The 19,766-nt window shown below is 40.6% G+C and overlaps 1 protein-coding gene across 2 annotated transcripts in view; it reads left to right on the forward strand.

Annotated features, from left to right (window-relative positions):
- The first annotated feature begins 1,220 nt into the window (after window positions 1–1,220).
- Window positions 1,221–19,766, forward strand: part of CDC42SE2 (CDC42 small effector 2) — a 127,903-nt gene continuing 109,357 nt past the window's right edge. The window contains exon 1 of one of the 2 annotated variants that reach the window (XM_050946058.1): window positions 1,221–1,606. The gene's annotated coding sequence lies outside the window, so the exon portion shown is untranslated. Of the gene's footprint in view, window positions 1,607–14,144; window positions 14,200–19,766 lie in introns of those variants that run through there. The other variant, XM_050946059.1, reaches the window with a different exon arrangement.

Here is a 19,766-nt window from a genome sequence, read left to right on the forward strand (position 1 = left end):
AGGAGTGTCCTGTTGTTTTTCAGACAGGTGGAAATTCAAGGGAAAATGTAGGCTGAACGTAAATGAATGTAAGATTGCAGTGTAGTTGTAAACTGTGTTGGTCATAGGATATAGATTCATAGACTTTAGGGTCAGAAGGGACCAAAGCAGGCCACAGAACCCTACCCATCCACTTCTATTACAAACCCCCAACCTATGTCCGAGTTACTGAAGTCTTCAAATTGTGGTTTGAAGACCTCAAGCTGCAGAGAATCCACCAGCAAGTGACCCGAGACAAGGTGGGAGAAGTAATATCTTTTACTGGACCAACTTCTGTTGGTGACAGAAAGCAGCTTTCCAGCTTACAAACCCAAGGCTCCTCTTTAGGACCATAAGAGTGCCCAGTCCTGCTACCCCTACTCTCCTGAGTTGTCCCATTGAAGTTAGTGGGATCAGAACAGGATTCCAAGACTGCTAATCCCTGAGGATGGGGACCTGCCCCGTTACTGATTCCTACAGTGCCCTGGCCGCGGTGCCAAGGCTGCCAGAGAGGCTGGGTGGGGGTGGCAGGGTGCCTGAGGCAGGACCGGCGCTAGGGGTTTGAGCGCCCTAGGCGGACAGCAATTTTGCCGCCCCGCGCGCTGGTCCCGCGGCTCTGGTGGAGCTGCCGCAGTGGTGCCTGCGGAGGGTCCAGTGCTCCGTGGCTCTGGTGGAGCTGCCGCAGTGAGGCCTGCGGGCGGTCCACTGGAGCCACGCGAGCAACCGTCCGCAGGCATGACTGTGGCAGCTCCACCAGAGCCGCGGGACCAGCGGACCCTCCGCAGGCACCACTGTGGCAGCTCCACTGGAACCGCCTGCTGTCCCCTCCGGCAAAACAGCGCCCACCAATTGTTCTCTAGGCGATTGCCTAGGCTGCCTAAATAGTAGCCCTGGCCTGAGGCTGTGCAGTTATCCCCCGCGGACCCAGGCCTAGAGAGCACACTCCGGGGCCAAGGCTGCGCCGTCAGGCCTGTGGGACTGGCTGGTGAGCCCAACTCCACACTCTGGCCTCCTGCCACCTCCCGCCGGGGACGCCCCTGCCGCGCGCGCCCAGGGAACTCTCCCCGCCGGGCGCACCAGACCAGGCGCCAGGGGGCGCCCCCCGCCGGCTGCCTGCGCTCTCCCGGGCGGCTGTTTGAAAGTGCGGAGCAGGAGCTGGGCTGCGCACGGGGCTGGCGGGCAGCGGCAGCCCGGCCTCCTTTGTCCCCTCCCCTACTCGCCGAGCCGGCAGCGGGTGCAGCAGCCGGGAGCGGAGCAGGCCGGCCTGGGGGGATCCTTCCCTTCCCGCAGCAGCACCGAGGTCGCCATCTTCGCCTCGGCTCCCAGGCAGGGCGACGGAAAATCCCTCTAGCCAGGCGCTGCTCGTGCCGCATCCCTCGCCGCCAGCTCCCTGCCGCGGGCACCTAGCGCCTGACCCCGCCCGAGAGCCGGGGCAGCCGGGGAGGGGAGTGGGCGCGGCCCCCGCCCGCTCCATGTGATCGCCCGGGCTGAACAGCCTCCCGCACTGATCTCATCTCCATCCTCCCCAGCGCTGCGGGCACCCGGCGGGAGAAGCCAGACAAAGGAGCAGGCGCTGCTGTAGCGGGAGGTGAGTGACTGGGGGGTTTATGGGGGCAGAAGGGGCCTAATTTTCGTGTTTCTCCCCCATTTCTATGTAACCCCCTCCTTCGAAACCCTCCGGCTTCATGTGCACTGGGAGTGGCCTCTTCGCCGCCCAGAGCGACCCCTCGCCCCCGCCTTCCACCATCACCTCCCCCCCCAACTCGACTGCAGCTGCAAAGCAGGGATGCAGGCTCGTCCAGCCTCCAGCCAGCGAAGAGGGGAGCAGGGCTGGGGCTGGGGGCTCAGGGCTGGAAGACGAGTGTGATCTGTAGTGCGGGTGTGTTGGTGGGAAACAGACAGCCGTACCTGTGTGGACCCCACTGGGCTACGGTGTAATGCACCAGAGCCTGCAGCTCCATTTTCATCCCTGGGAAAGTCCTTCGCTCTCCATTCTGTTGTCACTTCTCTTCCTTCAAAGTCAAAGCAGGAGGAGGGGAAATTCCCACACGCAGGGCACAAATGAAGGCTCACTGTGTAATAATTCTTGCAGTGTGAGGCAAGTTGGGAACAGGAGGCTGAAAAAGCTTGGCAAATGTTTGGTGCCATTGCATAGCCAGTGGTGTTGTCAGTGGTAGGTCAGGTTTCACAATAGCATGGACCAAAGGCTTTGGGGAAGGAAAGCCGAATCTCTCTGATCCTACACACAGTGGTGTGCCCCCCCCTTTTTAAAAAAATAGGCTGTAAACCCTGCAATTGGATATTAGTAAGCAAAAAAAATCTAGGGCTTTCTCTCCCCTCCTCCCTCCAAGCTAATCAGAACATTAACAGAATTAGTGCCTGCACAGCTTGGCTCTTTCTCATGGAGTTAAAGAGAGCAGGAGAGGAAACTCCAATAGGGATTTAGAGCACAAATGTATTATTTTTTTTTCTGCTCTCCCTCCCCCTGCTAATCTACAGTGACTATAAGGCCAGATTTGCTTCCTTTCCACAATGCTGTAGGCTTCACTGTGAGTAAAGTGATGCTCCTACAGCATTTAAAAAATGTTAGCAGTTAATTCTTTGTTCCTTTTTTGTCAAAGTGGCAGCAAGGACAGTTTCATTTGCTCAAAAATATTTAAAACTGCTGTTTCTGGGGAAAATATGACAATTGAGAACATCTAGGGGGACAGGTGATGCCGTTAACAGGTTGTTTAGTGCAAGTGCTTCTTGAGCTCAAGGACAAAAGGAGGCTTCTTTTTTGCTTTTTTTTCTTGGCACAGAGGGTGTGGTAATGGCACTGAAATGCAGCATTGGTAACTGAACAGGAGTAGGGCACTGTTAACTGCATATGTGAGGAAAAATGTTTGTCCCTTATTGGGTGCTATGGAGGCGTTAATGAGTTCATGGTTGATGTGACAGCTTTATTGTTAACTTATACAAATCTGAGTAAAATACAAAAATTCACTCTAGAGAAATTACCTGACGCTATCCACAAGCTGTATGTGTAAAATCATTGGTGAGTTAGCACCACACATCAGAACTATAAGGTAGTGTTGCATGTATGAATTTATCTGTCTTTGAATTTAAACCTGTTAATTTCAAAATTCAGTGTTCCTAATACAAAGCATCTAAAAAGTCACCTTTTCAAATAAGTAACAAACTCTTGACATATTTTTAAGTTTATTTTGTATGACTAACCATGTGTGAAGAACTTTGGCATAAACTATTGCTTTTCATAGGCTAAGAAAATATAACATTCTGAGGTGAGATTTGTGACTTAGACATCCAGCATGAAATAAGTGTCACACAAGTTCTTCATGTTGTTTTGAACCAGAGGCTGACTGCTCTTTGGGTAACTTGGGGTAAATGTTAAATGAAAATGTTTATTTTTATGTTGAGTAACAAGATCTTCTAGAGGCAATTAAATCAAACAAACAAACAAAAACCCCACAGCCTCTGCTGTAATGACAGCTATTTTTTTTCTGAAAATAAACACTTACAGCTAATTTTTGAGTGCTGTCTGACAGAATTTTACTACTTTATCATAGCTTAATGGTTACCTTGATTTAGTAAATTAAAGATATATCTTTCTGTGACAGAAAAGCTTATGTAATACTATTTTTAGGTTCTCCATTTATCTTCTGAATCCTAACATAAAGGGCCAAATTCTGTTCTATTTTATATGGGTATAACTTGAATAATTCCAATTATTGTAATGGTATTATGCTAGATTGACACTGGTGCAAGTGAGATTAGAATTTTGTCCAATGATTGTTTGTCTTTCTAGTTTATAATTGCCCATATAATACTATCTTGCTCACACCCATGTTTATCTAAGTAGGGAAGAGCTGATAGCCGATGAAATTCTCTTACGGAACATTTTATATTATAAAATATCTTTGGGGATTTCATAGTACTAAAAAATTGTTGGAGGTAAGCAAGTCATTTTGGAAATAACACCACTTGCATTGTCAAGACACCTGTGCAACTGTTAGTCTGTTCCTGATCTCTTTCAGTTTCTATTGTCATTTCCCTTTTTGCCAAAAAAGGCAATATTAAAGATTAAATGTTGGAGAGTGGTAACTCTGCCCCTAATCCTGCAGATACTTATGTAAGTGAATAGTCTCACATAACTCATTGCTTAGTTCAGTGGGATTATTCACTTTGCATAAAGTTGAGCACAGGTGTAAGTATTTGTAGGATTGGGGTTTAAACAATCTCTTAGGTGCAGTAAGAAATTTAGAAGCAAAAGTTATATATTTTTCTTGATAATTAAGATGACTTTATTAGTGGTTAGTGCATTTTCTACAGAAGAGTAGGTTCCTAACTATTCTAGCTTTTTTCTCTCTGAGAAGTAGTGGAGTCATTCCTACAACAAGGAATTCATTTGTGGGTTTTGTTTTGTTTTTTCTTCAAGAAACTTCATAACGTTGCTACCAAAGTTCTGTAAATTAGGAACTATAAAATTAGCCTTAGTAAGTATTTTTATAACCTGTTGTTACACTGATTGAGTGAAGAATAAAGGAACCTGTAGAATCATTACATATAATTTGTTAGTTCATGCCTGAATCTCCTACCGCTTTGCGCTATCACAGTAGAGATAGGTGAGACTCAGAGTTTTAAATCTACTGGCTATTTTTATATTATATAACAAGAAAAATCAACTTGTCTTGAAGCATGCCATTAATTCTGACTCCAGGTGCTTGTCAGAGTTCTACTGTAGCTGGCATTGTAACGATTTGAGAAAAGTTTGTCATGATAGAAAAAGACGGCAGGAGCTTTTTCAACATCTTGTCTTGATTCCTGTTGTCCAAAAAAATAAGTTGATTGATTTTAGCAGGGGAAAGGGAAAAAATAGTATAAAGAGGAAAACTGCAACAGAGTGTTCTAAATGACTTTTTTCTTTTCTGTCAGAATAGGCAATATAACGATAGATCATGAGTAATATAGTGGTGACGAGAAACCATCTCATGTCACTTGGAGGCTTTATAGTGGGTAAGAAATGCTTAGCAAATTTTTTTCAGCAAGAACTGTATTAGGCACTAACACTATTAAGTCTTTAGTGGGGAAAACTAGATCCTGATGAAAAATGTTAACCACCAATCACTGTCAAAATTAATTGTCCACTAGGGTGAGGTTATGATCCAATGTGATGCCAGAGAACGTGACTGAATGTTTTGAATTCTGTGTATGCTTCTGTTGGCCTTAGCTTTTGGCTGGTTTGCAAAAAAAATTTTTTCATTTTTTTTAACTAGAATTCTAAGCCAAATATAATTCAGCTTTAGGTTTCCCCTGGTAACTGTTAGATCAGTAATATAGAGTTAATTTAGTTTAATTTTTTCCTGGAAGAACAGCTTCATTCCTAATAGGTTAGTTTAATTTTCACATGACTCCCCATTCTAGAACCTATTCACTCAAAAGCATATTGGAATGCATCCTAATAGGAGGAATGATGACTCTTGAGGTCACCTGTAAACTATTTTAGGGATACAGATTCTAGCACAAAAGTTAAACATAGCACATCTTATTTTGGAAGCCTTTGCCTCTGAGAAGTGTATAATTCAAAAACTGAAATACAGCAATCTTACTATTCGTCTGTCAGATCTGATATTTTGCTTCTGTGTGTTGTTCTGACAAAATTATATGCTGAATTAGATTCTTAATAATGACCACATGCAAATTGTTGCCACAGTACAAAAAATAAGCACACATATGAGACCAAAATTTATTAGCTTTTTGGGGGATGAAGAGATACATGGTTACTCAAATTTTGAAATACCTTCATTTTTTAAAAAGAGAAGAACCAAAATCAGATCAGAGTACTATTACAGGTTTGGTCCCTGAGTCTTCACGAGCTTCACACATGCTTTTGTACTACAGTCTGTGGTTACTTCTAAGCTGAGAGGGCACTACCAAACCTTTAGGACACTTCACTAGTTATCTCATTAAAAATATATTCGGGCACAATGGCAACAGTTGGATTTGGATTCCCAGCGCTGAAAACACAACCATTCATGTACTAAGTGATCTTGTCCCCTAAATATTTGTCAGTTAAATCAGTCTATTGCTAGTCTTTACAAGTGTCAGCTGTGATTTTAAACAAGTTGGTATTCTCCTCCCCCATGTCCCAAATATATACTTTGTTCTTTGAGGATGTAAAAACCTGCCTGCTGTAAATGACGTGCTGGAGTACAGTGGTTCTGAAAATGGGTCTGTGACGTCTTTTTTTTTTTGTCACAGAGTAAAACATTAGTCTTCAAGCAGTGCTGTTTATGACTAGCCATGAACCAGTCAAAAAGCTTCTCAAAGTTTCTGAGGGTGTTTTGACCAGGTAAAAGCACTTGTCTGCGTCATGCACAACTGCTTGGTGTCTTTCTTCCTTGGGTGAGCAGTGAGGGCTTTAAGTAGGGGGAGACATTGAGGAAATAAAGACCTTGGATACAAAATGGAAGCAGGATAGGCATAATCAGGTAACTGCACCCACCATATTAAAACAAGTTTATGTTAATTGTATCCCCCTTCACTCTGTTACTATTTTCACATTCCTTTCAGCAATTATAACTGCTGGAGAGTTAAGGACTCATAAATTGGGAGACTGTCCCATGAGAGGGTTTATTTTTGGGGCTTGCAGTATATTTGTAGTTAGTGTAGGGGTTGATACTTCAATAGGAGTAGAAGTATTCCGTTAATTAGCCACCCTTCATGGAGGCACAATTAAATAAGTGCTGACATACTTGGAGCATTTTACTTTATCTTCCTCTGTACAGTGGGCAGAGTAACAGAGGTATTTGGTTATGCATAAGGGTTTATCTACATGTTTCCCTCTGCTAGGACTAGAGCCATAATTAGTGATCTACCTTCTGAAAAAATTACCACAGAATATTAACTTCCTTTTATTATTCTATATTGTTTTATTGGTAACAGAATTCCCAGTCCCTGTCCCTATCCTTTCTAGCACTCACTGATTAGTGATTCATATCAGTTTTCTCTTTGGCATTTTGTGATTATGACATGTGGACAAGGGGGATCCAGTGGACGTAGTGTACTTAGATTTCCAGGAAGCCTTTGACAATGGCCCTCACCAAAGGTTCTTATGTAAATTAAGCTGTTGTGGGATAAGAGAGAAGATTCTTTGGTGGATTGAGAACTGGTTAAAAGACAGAGAACAAAGGGTAGGAATAAATGGTAAATTTTCAGAATGGAGAGGGGTAACTAGTGGTGTTCCTCAAGGGTCAGTTCTGGGACCAATCCTATTCAACTTATTCATAAATGATCTGGAGAAAGGGGTAAAAAGTGAGGTGGAAAAGTTTGCAGATGATACTAAACTGCTCAAGATAGTTAAGACCAAAGCAGATTGTGAAGAACTTCAAAAAGATCTCACAAAACTAAGTGATTGGGCAACAAAATGGCAAATGAAATTGAATGTGGATAAATGTAAAGTAATGCACATTGGAAAAATAACCCCAACTATACATACAATATGATGGGGGCTAATTTAGCTACAACTAATCAGGAAAAAGATCTTGGAGTCATCGTGGCTAGTTCTCTGAAGACATCCACACAGTGTGCAGCGGCGGTCAAAAAAGCAAACAGGATGTTAGGAATCATTAAAAAGGGGATAGAGAATAAGACGGAGAATATCTTATTGCCCTTATATAAATCCATGATACGCCCACATCTTGAATACTGTGTACAGATGTGGTCTCCTCATCTCAAAAAAGATATACTGGCATTAGAAAGGGTTCAGAGAAGGGCAACTAAAATGATTAGGGGTTTGGAATGGGTCCCATAGGCGGAGAGATTAAAGAGGCTAGGGCTTTTCATCTTGGAAAAGAGGAGACTAAGGGGGGATATGATAGAGGTATATAAAATCATGAGTGATGTTGAGCAAGTGGATAAGGAAAAGTTATTTACTTGTTCCCATAATATAAGAACTAGGGGTCACCAAATGAAATTAATGGGCAGCAGGTTTAAAACAAATAAAAGGAAGTTCTTCTTCACACAGCGCATAGTCAACTTGTGGAACCCCATCCCTGAGGTGGTTGTGAAGGCTACGACTATAACAGAGTTTAAAAGAGAACTGGATAAATTCATGAAAGTTAAGTCCATTAATGTCTATTAACCAGGAAAGGTGTCCCTAGCCTCTGTCAGAAGGTGGTGATGGGACAGCAGGAGAGAGATCACTTGATCATTACCTGTTAGGTTCAGTCCCTCTGGGGCACCTGTCATTGGCCACTGTCAGTAGACAGGATACTGGATGGACCTTTGGTCTGACCCAGTACAGCCATTCTTATGACACATCCCCAAGGACACCACTTGCTAGAGAGGGCTGCTAGCAGAAGGCAAGATGAAATCACCCAGGTTGACTGAGGTAGCTAGATAGAGTGGTACAAGACTAGGGGTCGTCTTGGATTCAAACTTACAATACAAATATAATAATAACATAATTTAATAACCCCCCCAATAGGGAACCAGGAAGCAGATGTCAAAATCAGAAGCCCAGGGAACACTCTGAGAAAGCAAATTCTTTCTCTAGGGCTTAGTATATCTTTAATATAGATTTTAAACATTCTTTCCAATATTCAAAATACTCTTTAATTTAGAAGTTAATTTGCTTAGATTGAAGGTGATCAGTGAATGGTTCATACATTGGTTAATATATGGCCCACAGCCACTACTTCCTTTTAATACTGAAATTTGGACTGTAGAGATTCTAGGTCTCAGCATCCAATGCTGCTTCTTCATTCAAACATCCTCCTGCTGCAGCCTGCTCTAGCTTTTGATTTTGGCTGTCTACTGTCAAGTTGCCAATGCAGTCCTTGGTTGGACAGTTGTTCCTCCTACTCCTTATGATTTAAGTTGTATGTGAGCTGAAATGCCAATAAATATTAAATGTTTGCTCAGGGTAATTGTGTACAGTGATGTTCCTGCACTATAGAAGAATTGTTGTATGAAAAAATACTGATTCATTCTTATGGTAATATTTGGAAAAAACTTCGTATAAGCAATGTGAGTTGAGGCTTCTCATATCTTAAGATGAAACCTAATGATAAAAATTGTATGTAATGATCTGTCTTCCCAGCCAAGTACTTGTAGTAGTTTAAAAAGCAAGCAGGGATACTATTTCTAATGATCTGTAACTGTTTAGATCAGAACAAAGAACCGTTTGTTCCATGTGTGTCTAAAACAGGGTCCAAAACCAGAAAGCAATTTGTGTAGTGAATAACTGCTTAGCACACTGCACCTTCATTTGCTAAGCATTTCAGTGTTTTATATATTTTTTTTAACAAGGCATTGCTTGAAGAAATATTTACACTTTTTAAAATGGTTCTCAGCTTGCATTTGCTTTGAACTTTACAGAAAGCAAGCATTATATCCATAACAATTCAAATCTGTAAACTGTATGAAGCCTTTAACAAAGTAGAAAATGTGGTGTCACAAAAATCTTAATTGTCCACTTTCACTATATTTTGAGCAAAATCAGCAATTTTCTAGCTATAGCTATCTCAGAAACTGTTAGAACTTCCTCTGTTTTAATTTATAGACTTGCCTTTTTGTGCACTTTGTTTTATCAAAATAATTCTTTCCTTTCCCTTTTGCTTGGCTTCAGTGTTTTGAGGTCACTTTTTTCTAGTAAGTGCTTTCCCCCCTCCTTTTTTGACACCAGGTTTTGGGGCAGATTAAGTCTTGCACAATCACTGCACTTAAGTCAAATGGAACTAACTTCCTTGTCAAAACCTTTGGGCTGTTAAATGTTGAATTATTCCATGTGGGACACTTCATTATTTATGTGGGTTCCTTTATCTCCCAGTTTGTATCCAATAACTTCTTGCGCTAATTGATAACATTCTCTCTCTCTCTCTCTCTCTCACTCCGTTGCGCGCGCTCTCTCTCTCTCTCTCTCTCTCTCGGCATTCTGTGATACGGCTATTCTCTATCAGGCACCGCTTGCTAAAGGAATGGCTCCTTTTTACATGTATTCCAAATACAGCTTTTTCATACAACTTTACAGTCAATTGCTGACTAGTATGGTCCATTTCCTTCAATTAACAGTGTGAGAGAGTGGAATCTTGCAGAGCTGTAGGGTGATAAGGTGGATGAGGTAATATATTTTAGATATTTGGATATCTTTTAGATGTAGCATGTCAGTCCTTTTCTAACTCTTTTCTACTCTGAGTTCTTAGCAAAAATATTTTGTATCCCGTGAGACATTAAAAATGTGACCATAAGGAAAATCAGTATTCTGGGGGTAAAGAATGGTCTTGAGTACTTCAACATTGGAAACAGATTGCGTGGTCCAGAATGGAAGTAATGCCACCAGCAGAGGGCAAACGCAGGTGTTTCACTTAGTAGTTCATCTGAGATCATTTTGAGGAAGACACTTGAGACACTGACCTGCAACAGAACAAAATGTAGATTCAAATACTGTACATATTTGCTGAAATTACCTATAACTAGACTTTTTAAATAATCATATTTAGCTCTGATATTTCCTATGAATACTGTTCAGTGTATCATACACAAGTATACATTAATGCGTATATGGTGTCTTGAAATCAGTACTGCTTATTACTGGATACAGAAAACAATACTTACGTTTCTGTAAGGGAGTGATTCTAATAAGACACCATAAACATTGGAGAGGTCTGTGGGGTGGTAGAAGAAGCTGTAGGTCAGTAACTCTAGTTACTATTTAAATTTTATTTTTTTAATTGCATTTTAAGATAGTGTTCAGGCAATGCACTACTTCTCTGAATCAATCAGTGGATTTGATATAAATCACTAGTCAGGAAGACTCAATTTAATCATGGATTTCTACATAAAAGTGCATTCTTGATGGTTGTTATAACTTAATACATATTCTTCACAACTCAGAGATAGATATAGGTTTCATTTTTAGAAGGTCCATGCAATACATTTTTAAAGTGATTTTATTTTGAGAAATTTCCAGATTAGTTTTACAGCTATATCAGAAAATGAATGATTGTTTGGTTATTTCATTAGCAAGGGTAATTGAAGCAGATATTTATGAAGTCATTGGGAGGTGATCTCCAATTGAACAGGTTAATCATTAATATTTGAAGGATTTTCTTGCCATGCTGTATTAGGAGGAGAACATCACCAGACAGACATTTAAATTGTTTTAGTTAAATAAAACGTTATGTATTCTGGATTTTTTCTTCAACAACAAACATAATATTTTAACAAAACAAGCATATGAATCCTTTAATTTAGTTAAACCTTCAAGTTTTTTAAAATCAGGTTCTTTTTTGTTAAAATTGTTTTTAACTAAAATACTTTAAATGAAATAAAAACAAATTAAATTGACTATATCATCCAGGTCAACATGAGAAACTTAAAATATTGGCTTCTGCAGCTCACTCAGTTGTTTCACCTTCATTTTCCTGTTTTGTTCATAATCTGGAAAACAAAAACAAGCTTTCCTGCTTTTCAGGTCCCAAACGATTTGTCAACTTGGAATAAATTAGTCCAAAGGAAGAAAATATTCTTTCTACGGCGGCAGAGGAAGCTACTACTGTTAAAAGTGAGATTATCACTTCAACAGTCTCTGAATCCAAGTGCTTCCACAAGTTCACTGGTGTGACTTTCTTTAAAACATCATCAGCAAACATATATTTCTTGAACGATTCTTATTCCCAAACTGGGTCTCTTTTATGGCCTGCTGCCTTTATAGGTTTTCACTTCTAGTGAGAGGATGGTATTGTGGATCTCAAATCAATGAAGGCTACGCTCAGAAAGACCTCAAGACTTCTGGAACATGCTGCTTAAACAGTTTCACTTTTGTTTCTACTGCCTGTACCTCCCTTCTCACGTTTATTTCCAGAATTCTTTTCCTTGTCCAGATTTGTTCCACCCCCAACAGTCTTCTAATCACTGAACTTTTTGAAACTTTTAATTTTTAGAGAGAGGTAACGGATTGACTGTGTGTACACAAATTTGCAGAGGGACAATAGGGTTGAGGTCTGTTATTTCTCTCCTTTATATATTATTTATTTAAAAACATTTTTGCTGTTAACAAGCATGTTATCTCTGGAGACACAAATCCACAGTTTGAGAACTGCGAAACTAAGCATCTGTGATGATATCTTCCAGACTGAGCACTGAGTCCCATTGGATAGATAGAAAAATTAACCTGAATAATCTATACAGAAGCCCCTGGAACCCCATAAAATTAAGTCCCTAAATCCATGAACTGTTGGAACTCATTTACAAAACTTTTCTTAAACATTACATGAATGTATTGTCTCATCCTATAGAATTAGAATTTATAATCCCTATTCCGTGATGAGATAGCTTTGAGCTATAATATATCTTAATTAAAACCATCTTTAGATAGGTTTTTTCCTCAAAAAGCATTTTATCAAAAAAAATCTGATTTAAATTTAAAAAAATCAGATTTTTTTAAAATCACTGATTTTTATTCACCCTGATCTGCATGTGGTGTGGACTTTTTCAGTAGTACAAGCAGGGCCTGCTATGTTTCATCAGGCTCCTTTATTTCAATATTAAATTATTTTTCTTTCTTTCTTTCTTTATTATTATGGCCGTACTCTGTTTACAGAGATAAAACTCAGTTGCCTCTGGCTTTGTTGACATAAAGGTCGTTTGTTTGACAAGGAAGAAAGCTCAGAAGTAAAACAGCTATCTTGTAGCAGGTAAAGCTTCTGAATATTAGGGCTAGTTAGTGGATTTAAGCCTGCACTGAGGTGGATTTGGAGGGGTTGTACACCAGTACTGCTGCTTAATTTAACTGGCTGCAGGGTGGGCTCACCATGCACTAGTTCACAATTGTGCCATTGGACCTGGCTACTGGACAAGGATGCTAAGAAATTAGGATTCTAAGGAAACTCTGTAGCCCTCACACCTACCCCCCTGTATATGCAGGCACAATCTTGTCTTAATATCTAAGATTTCAGTGCACAGTTTTTCTTCCATAGTCCTTCCTGACCAACTCCCATTGATTTAAATGGGACAACTCACATGCTTAAGTACCTCTTGTAAAATTTGTAGCCAAATTGAAGTTGATGGCAAATTCCCATTGACTTCAGCCCTCAATTCTAACTTCATTTGGATGATGCATATGCAGAAAGTTAAACACATGTAAATGTTTGCAAGATCAGAGCCTTATTTGATGCAATTTTGGTAGCATTGATGGATAAGAGAAATTGTGGAGTGTTATACACAGATTCATGGCCTATACTCTGTGCCAGGGTGGTGAATATTCTAGGTTCCCCCCACACACACACGTCTGCTGGGTGCCGTGTCATGGCGTGACAGTTATAGTAGGGTATGAAACAGTTCATTTGACTGCCTTAGGTGGTCCAAAACAGTATCCTTCATGTGATGTGACCTCACATGTATGGTGCATGTGAGGTCATGCTGTGCGATCCTTTGGGGGCCAGATAGAATTGTCCTGCAAGCCAGATCTGGCCTTCGGACCACCAGTCAGACAATGCACAGCTGGACAGGACTTGCATACGTAGCTGGCAGGCCACTGGCTTGTTGTCTGTCTTTATTTCCCGCAAAGTACAAAATGCTGAGGAAGAATGTTCCCTGTTCCATGGAACTCGCAACCTAGACAGACAACTTACAATTCAAACAAATGTATTTATCTGGTTAAAGACTATGCCAACCAAGCAACACACAGTGGTTTGAGCATTGGCCTGCTAAACCCAGGGTTGTGAGTTCAATCCTTGAGGGGACCATTTGAGGACTGGTTCTGCTTTGAGCACGGGGTTGGACTAGATGATCTCTTGAGGTCCCTTCCAACCCTAATAATCTATGATTAGATAGTCTTGTTGTTTTGGCGTTGAGCAACGTAATATTATTTGGAAATTCCAATAATTGTGTTCAATTTATATTGCTCAGAGAATCCATTTTCTGGAGCAAACAAGTCTAAAGAATTGGTAGAAGAAAATGCATTATGCTACAGTTCAAGTACTGGCATTTCTAATAAAATAATAAGGGTGATTATTACACTCAGGAGGACCGGAGAATAATTTGGATGCTTTTCTTCATACCAGATTCCCTCTATTTGGATTTTTAATTTCCCTCCCCTCTTCTCCCCCCCCCCCCCCCCCCCCCCCCCCCCCCCCCCCCGTAACTGGAAAGGTGGGGTAGAGGATTGCTTATGCTCAGGTAGATCAAATTTAAAAGATATTTTAATCAGTGTGTTCTGTCCTAGGACAGTATTTATCAAATGTTTGTGACTCATATTGTCTCTTTAAATGTAACCTAATTTGTATTCACATCTAATCAAAGATACTAAGGGCATTTTAGATACAGTGCTACTCCAAAATTCCAGGCAACAAATGGTGTACATCACCATGGTAATGTTTGTGTGGGAAGCATGGTAAAGCCAGAAGCTGACTTTAGTATATTACATGTGTTCACTGCCACTAGAAACTGTCAGTTCTTTGAAGTATGTGGCTCTTTGGGCTTAATTAATAATATGATACAGCCAGTGCTGCTAATGGCCTTAAAAAAACAAAACACAAATCCCTGTATCTGATTTATTGTGACCTGGCAGCTAATCTGCTCACAAAATCAAAGAGATGAGAGTATTGGTTGGCTTTTTTTCTTTATTTTGACAATGACATATCAAAACTTAGTGAGACTGGTAAACAAAAGTCGTTTGTTTACTGCAGCTCTGAGAACATCGTAGAGAGGTCTAAGACACCTTGGCATAGAAAAGGATGTCTTCAAAACTGGAGCTGCATATTAAAAAGGCTACAGTTGTAGCAGCTCATCATCTGTTGAAATCCTGCCAGATCACATCCTGACATGTTTTAGATTCTTGCTTTGTAGGTATGTCAAGAAACTTTATGCATACTATCATTGCATTGAGTATGGAATGAGTCCTGAATCACAAGGTCCATGCTATCTCTCCCCTCCACCACCATTTTTATTCTCCAATTTCTAACAACGGTGAATGTTTTACCCACTATATCATCTACCTATGTCGCCGACATCAGCTTGTCTCCATTAGTGAATACTGTGTGTGTCAGTGAAAGCAGAATGTATGTCATGTTTTAAAAATAATAATAAAAATTAACCTGAAACTCCAAAATGAGTCTAAGAAATAATTCCAGTTTAATATTAAAAGTAATGTATCTTTCTGTAGAGGTTGGGCTAGCCTTCATACTGGTTCAAATCCAGACTATATTTTATTGACTTGCATATTGGGTGGCGTGAGAGAATGCGTAGGGAGTTGTAGAACTGATAAATGAAATTGTTTTCAATTGTCACTTTATTAATGTAACTTCTGTTTACCATTCACTACACTTGCCTATACTGTAACTTCTGTCCCATATTGTAATTCAAATCCCATTTTAAAACACTCACTCCATTTTGTAAAAGCTTCCTCCAACCTTCATTTTTGCAAACCCTGCTGTAATCTTATTAGTTTAGTTTAGATGTGTGAATGAGGTATGTATGAATGATGGAATCAACCTCCAGCCCCAGCCTGTCCTGATGAGATAAAGTTCAAATACCAACGGCTGAAGACCTAGACAACAGCCCTAAACAAAGTAAGAAGCATCCACCCTAAAAAGAAAAGGACAACAGAAGGAAGATCAAAGCCAGGTTCAAGGCTGAAAGTCACGCCTGCAATTGATGGGTGATCAATCTAAACCCAGAGGCAGCATGACACAGCAAGACCTATAGACTTTGAATCCAAAACTAAAAGCCTATAAAAAAGAAGGGTGAGATGAGAAACTCTGGGTAACGTTTTGCTGCCAACATGGAAGAACATCGGTGCCTGCCCAACAGAGATCCAGCTCAGCCTTGTGCCCAGCTTTCCTGGCCAGTTAGCTGCCACAAGCTACGAACCCAAGCTGCAAAATCAAGCCATGAACTTAAGCTATCTTCAGGACTGGTAACTATGCAGCAGCTGCAGAACACCTGATGAATGTGGGTGTGTGTGTGTGAACGTGTGTATGTGTGTGCGTATAGGTATTAGGTATTATAATGTGAGTGTGTGTGTGTGTGTGTGTATAGGTAATAGGTATAATGTGTGTGTATAAGAATTAAGATATTAGTTATTAGTCATAAATTGTTATCATAATAAATGTGGCATCTTTGCCTTGTCCCCTTTAATAAGATCCTGCTCATTTTTACTGGTCTAATATAATTGGTACAACAGTCCCAATCCATTTCTTATTTGACAGGTAATCACATTAGAAAACAACCAATATGTTGAATTTTTGTAGCCAATCTCATTGGAGAGGCAAGAACAAACTGGGTTGTTGATCTCCAGAAGGAATCTCTGCATATCAGGATTCAATACCCCACCAATGTGCTTTGTAGGAGAGCTTCCAGCACTACTTACAAATCTGGATAAATTTTGTGTGGGTTAAGTCTCAGTCTTAGCTCTTAAGGTTCTGAATTTGGTATCTGCAAAACTTGCACATCAAATTTTCTGGAAGTAGTTTTATCATCTACAGAGCCATTTGAGCAACGGTATGTGTTAAACTCACAGTTTGGTGCATTTTTAGTAGAGGTGTTCGTTTTGTTTTAGTTGCTTAAAATGGTTTTCCTTCATTGAAAAAACATGGAGCTCAGTTATTTTTTACAAAGTTAAATCTGTCCTCCATAAGAGTAAATTTGAAAAGTGATGACTATGAAAGGCTTAATCTCATGAAAACAGGTTTCAGTTCTTGGAAGCTGTGAATCTGTTCATGCAATGGAGCAATTTTTTAGCTGCTGATTTATTAAAGACCCCATCATACACTGGTTGAGTGAGACAGTTTAATGATCACATATTAGATGTACTGGTTTCCTATTCTTGCTAATTTTTTTGTTAAAGGACGTGACTTTATTATTTTTACTTTAAATATTGATTTGTTTCTAAAACCATGTTTCTCCACACGTGTTGAGACTCCTCAAATATATTGAATTCTGAGCACCTGCCAGTTCTAACATGTGCAAGTTTTATATTAGAACAGAGGCTTTGTTTGGGCATTTGTGTGATTTGAAGCAGACGTGCTGGGGGTTATTTGTACTACATGCTGATGCTTGCTTTTAATTGATTTTAGTTTCTTAGGTCAAATAGGAATGAAAATTCATTAGTTAATGTAGGCTTTGCCCTGATCTGATTGTTTCTACCAGTTCCAGGTAAAGATGCTACTTTTGAAAATAGGTTTCCAATGACAGAGCAATAGAGTTCTGAGGGGATCCTTCTAAAAGAAGAGAAATTTCTTTAAAAACTTACATATTATTTCACCAAAACAGAGGGAGGAGGGGCGAGTACAAAAGTAAAAAGGCTTCTTTACCCTTTAGGCACAACAGGATGAGATGGGCCCTGCAGCACTGATGTAAGATTAAAACCTGTTTTTAAACTACTGCAGTATCTTTGCACAGTGGAGTGAGCTAAGAATGGACTGGCAGACTTCATTTAGAGTTTCCTTTTTTGTCGTTTAAGGTCAAATACTTGTAAAAGTAGGGTAGTGCACACACTGGATTTCTGCAGTGTAAAAAGTATGCCAAATACATTTAGATTTTAATTTGAGTTGGATAAAAGTACACAGTGACTTCAAGACTGACCTCATTGAACTTTTGAGACCCAACCAGGGCTGGTGCAACCATTTAGGCAACCTAGGCGGTCGCCTAGAGCACTAGGATTTGGGCGGCGGCCAGATCTTCGGCCGCTCTGGTCGCTACTGGCCTTTAGGCGGAGGGAGCTGGGGCAGGGGAGCACGGGGAGGGTCGCCTGCAGCAAGTAAAGGGGGAGCGGCATGCAGGGGAACTCCCCACCCCAGCTCACCCCTGCCCCATCTCCTCCCCGAGCACGCTGTTGCTGCTTCACTTCTCCCGCCTCCCAGGCCTGCGGCACCTAAGCTGATTGGCACCGCAAGCCTGGGAGGTGGGAGAAGTGAAGCAGCGACGGGGCTCAGGGAAGAGGCGGGGCGGGGTGAGCTGCTTCACTTCTCCCACTTCTGAGGCTTGCGGCACCAATCAGCTTAGGTGCTGCAAGCCTGGGAGGCAGGAGAAGTGAAGCAGCGACAGCGTGCACAGGGAGGAGGCGTGAGCTGGGGCGCGGGGTGTGCCTCAGGGCGAAAGATGGGGGGTGGGGAGCTGCTGCGGGGAGGGTGCCTCAAGATGGAGGGGGGGAGCTGACGCGGGGGGGGCGCCTCAGGGTGGGGGCTTGGGGACGGGGTAGGGCGCCTAGGGTGCGAAACATCCATGCACCGGCCCTGGACGCAACGCTGTCAGATTTCCCTTGCTGGTGGTGTTTGTGCCATATAGTCTGTTAATTCTCAATGTCATGTGACATTGAGCAAAACGTGAAAATCGATCAGGATGAGTATTTCTTTTACTTGAGAAAGGAAAATAAAATTCCATTTTGAGGCAGATTAGGACTGAGAATATTCAGGTCCTATTTGAAACTATTTGATTCAGTGGTTTCAAAGTCTGAAAGTGTTTTTTAAAAGTAAATTCTATAATGTTGGAATTTACCTCTTAAAAATGTTGAAACTATCTGAATTTTGATGGCTTTTAATAGAATTACACCTATCATGCCTAATCTGTTGCATGAGCCTCAGCTCCCTGCTGGGAAATACAATGCAGTATTATTTAAGCCTTCTGAAAGGGATACCTACCCCCCACATAGAGATCCTGATACACTGGCAAGGATTTCTAAAAACTGGTTTTCAAATACATATTTTGAGTACATTAATTTCTTTAGGCCTCTTGAAGAAAGTCATTTTAAAAGTGCTCGCTTGAGGCCTGATACAACCACCATTGACAGGGTTTTGCTATTAATTTCAGTGAGAACAGGACTGGGATGTTTTATGCATTAAGAACTGTCATTATTCAGCAGATCAGAGTGGATAAAAATCAATGATTTAAAAAATAATCCAGTTTTTTAAATTTAAATCGGATTATTTTGATAAAATGCTTTTTGAGGAAAAAACCTATATAAAGATCGTTTTAATTAAGGTACATTATAGCTCAAAGCTGTCTCCTCATGGAATAGAGATTATAAATTCTAATTCTATAGGAAGAGACAATATATTCATGAAATGTTTTAAAGAAAAGTTTTGTAAACGAGTTCCAACAGTTCATGGACTAGGGACCCAATCTTATGGGGTTCCAGGGGCTTCTGTATAGATTATTTAGGTTAATCTTTTTCTATCTACCCAATGGGATTCAGTGCTAAATCTAGAAAATACCATCAGAGATTCTTAGTTTTGCAGTTCTCAAACTGTGGATTTGTGTCTCCGGAGATAACAATGTTTTAAAATAAATAATATATAGAGGAGAGAAATAACAGACTTCAACCCTATTGTCCCTCTGCAAATTTGTGTACACACAGTCAATCCCTTACCTCTCTCTAAAAGTGAAAAGTTTTTCAAAAAGTTCAGTGAATAGAAGATTGTTGGGGACGGAACAGATCTGGACAAGGAGAAGAATTCTGGAAATAAATGTGAGAAGGGAAAGACAGGCAGTAGAAACAAAAATGAAACTGTTTGAGCATCATATTCCGAAAGTCTTGAGGTCTTTCTGAGTGTAACCTTCATTGATTTGAGATCTATCATACCATTCTCTCACTAGAAGGGAAAACCTATTAAGGCAGCAGGCCATAAAAGAGACCCAATTTGGGTCTCATCTATCTGAGTTGTGAAGAATATGTATTAAGGTTATAACAACGAACAAGAAGCACTTTTGAGTAGAAATCCATGATTAAATCGAGTCTTTCATCACTA

This window comes from Gopherus flavomarginatus, chromosome 3, assembly GCF_025201925.1.
Source record: "Gopherus flavomarginatus isolate rGopFla2 chromosome 3, rGopFla2.mat.asm, whole genome shotgun sequence".
NCBI classification, from domain to species: Eukaryota; Metazoa; Chordata; order Testudines; family Testudinidae; genus Gopherus; species Gopherus flavomarginatus.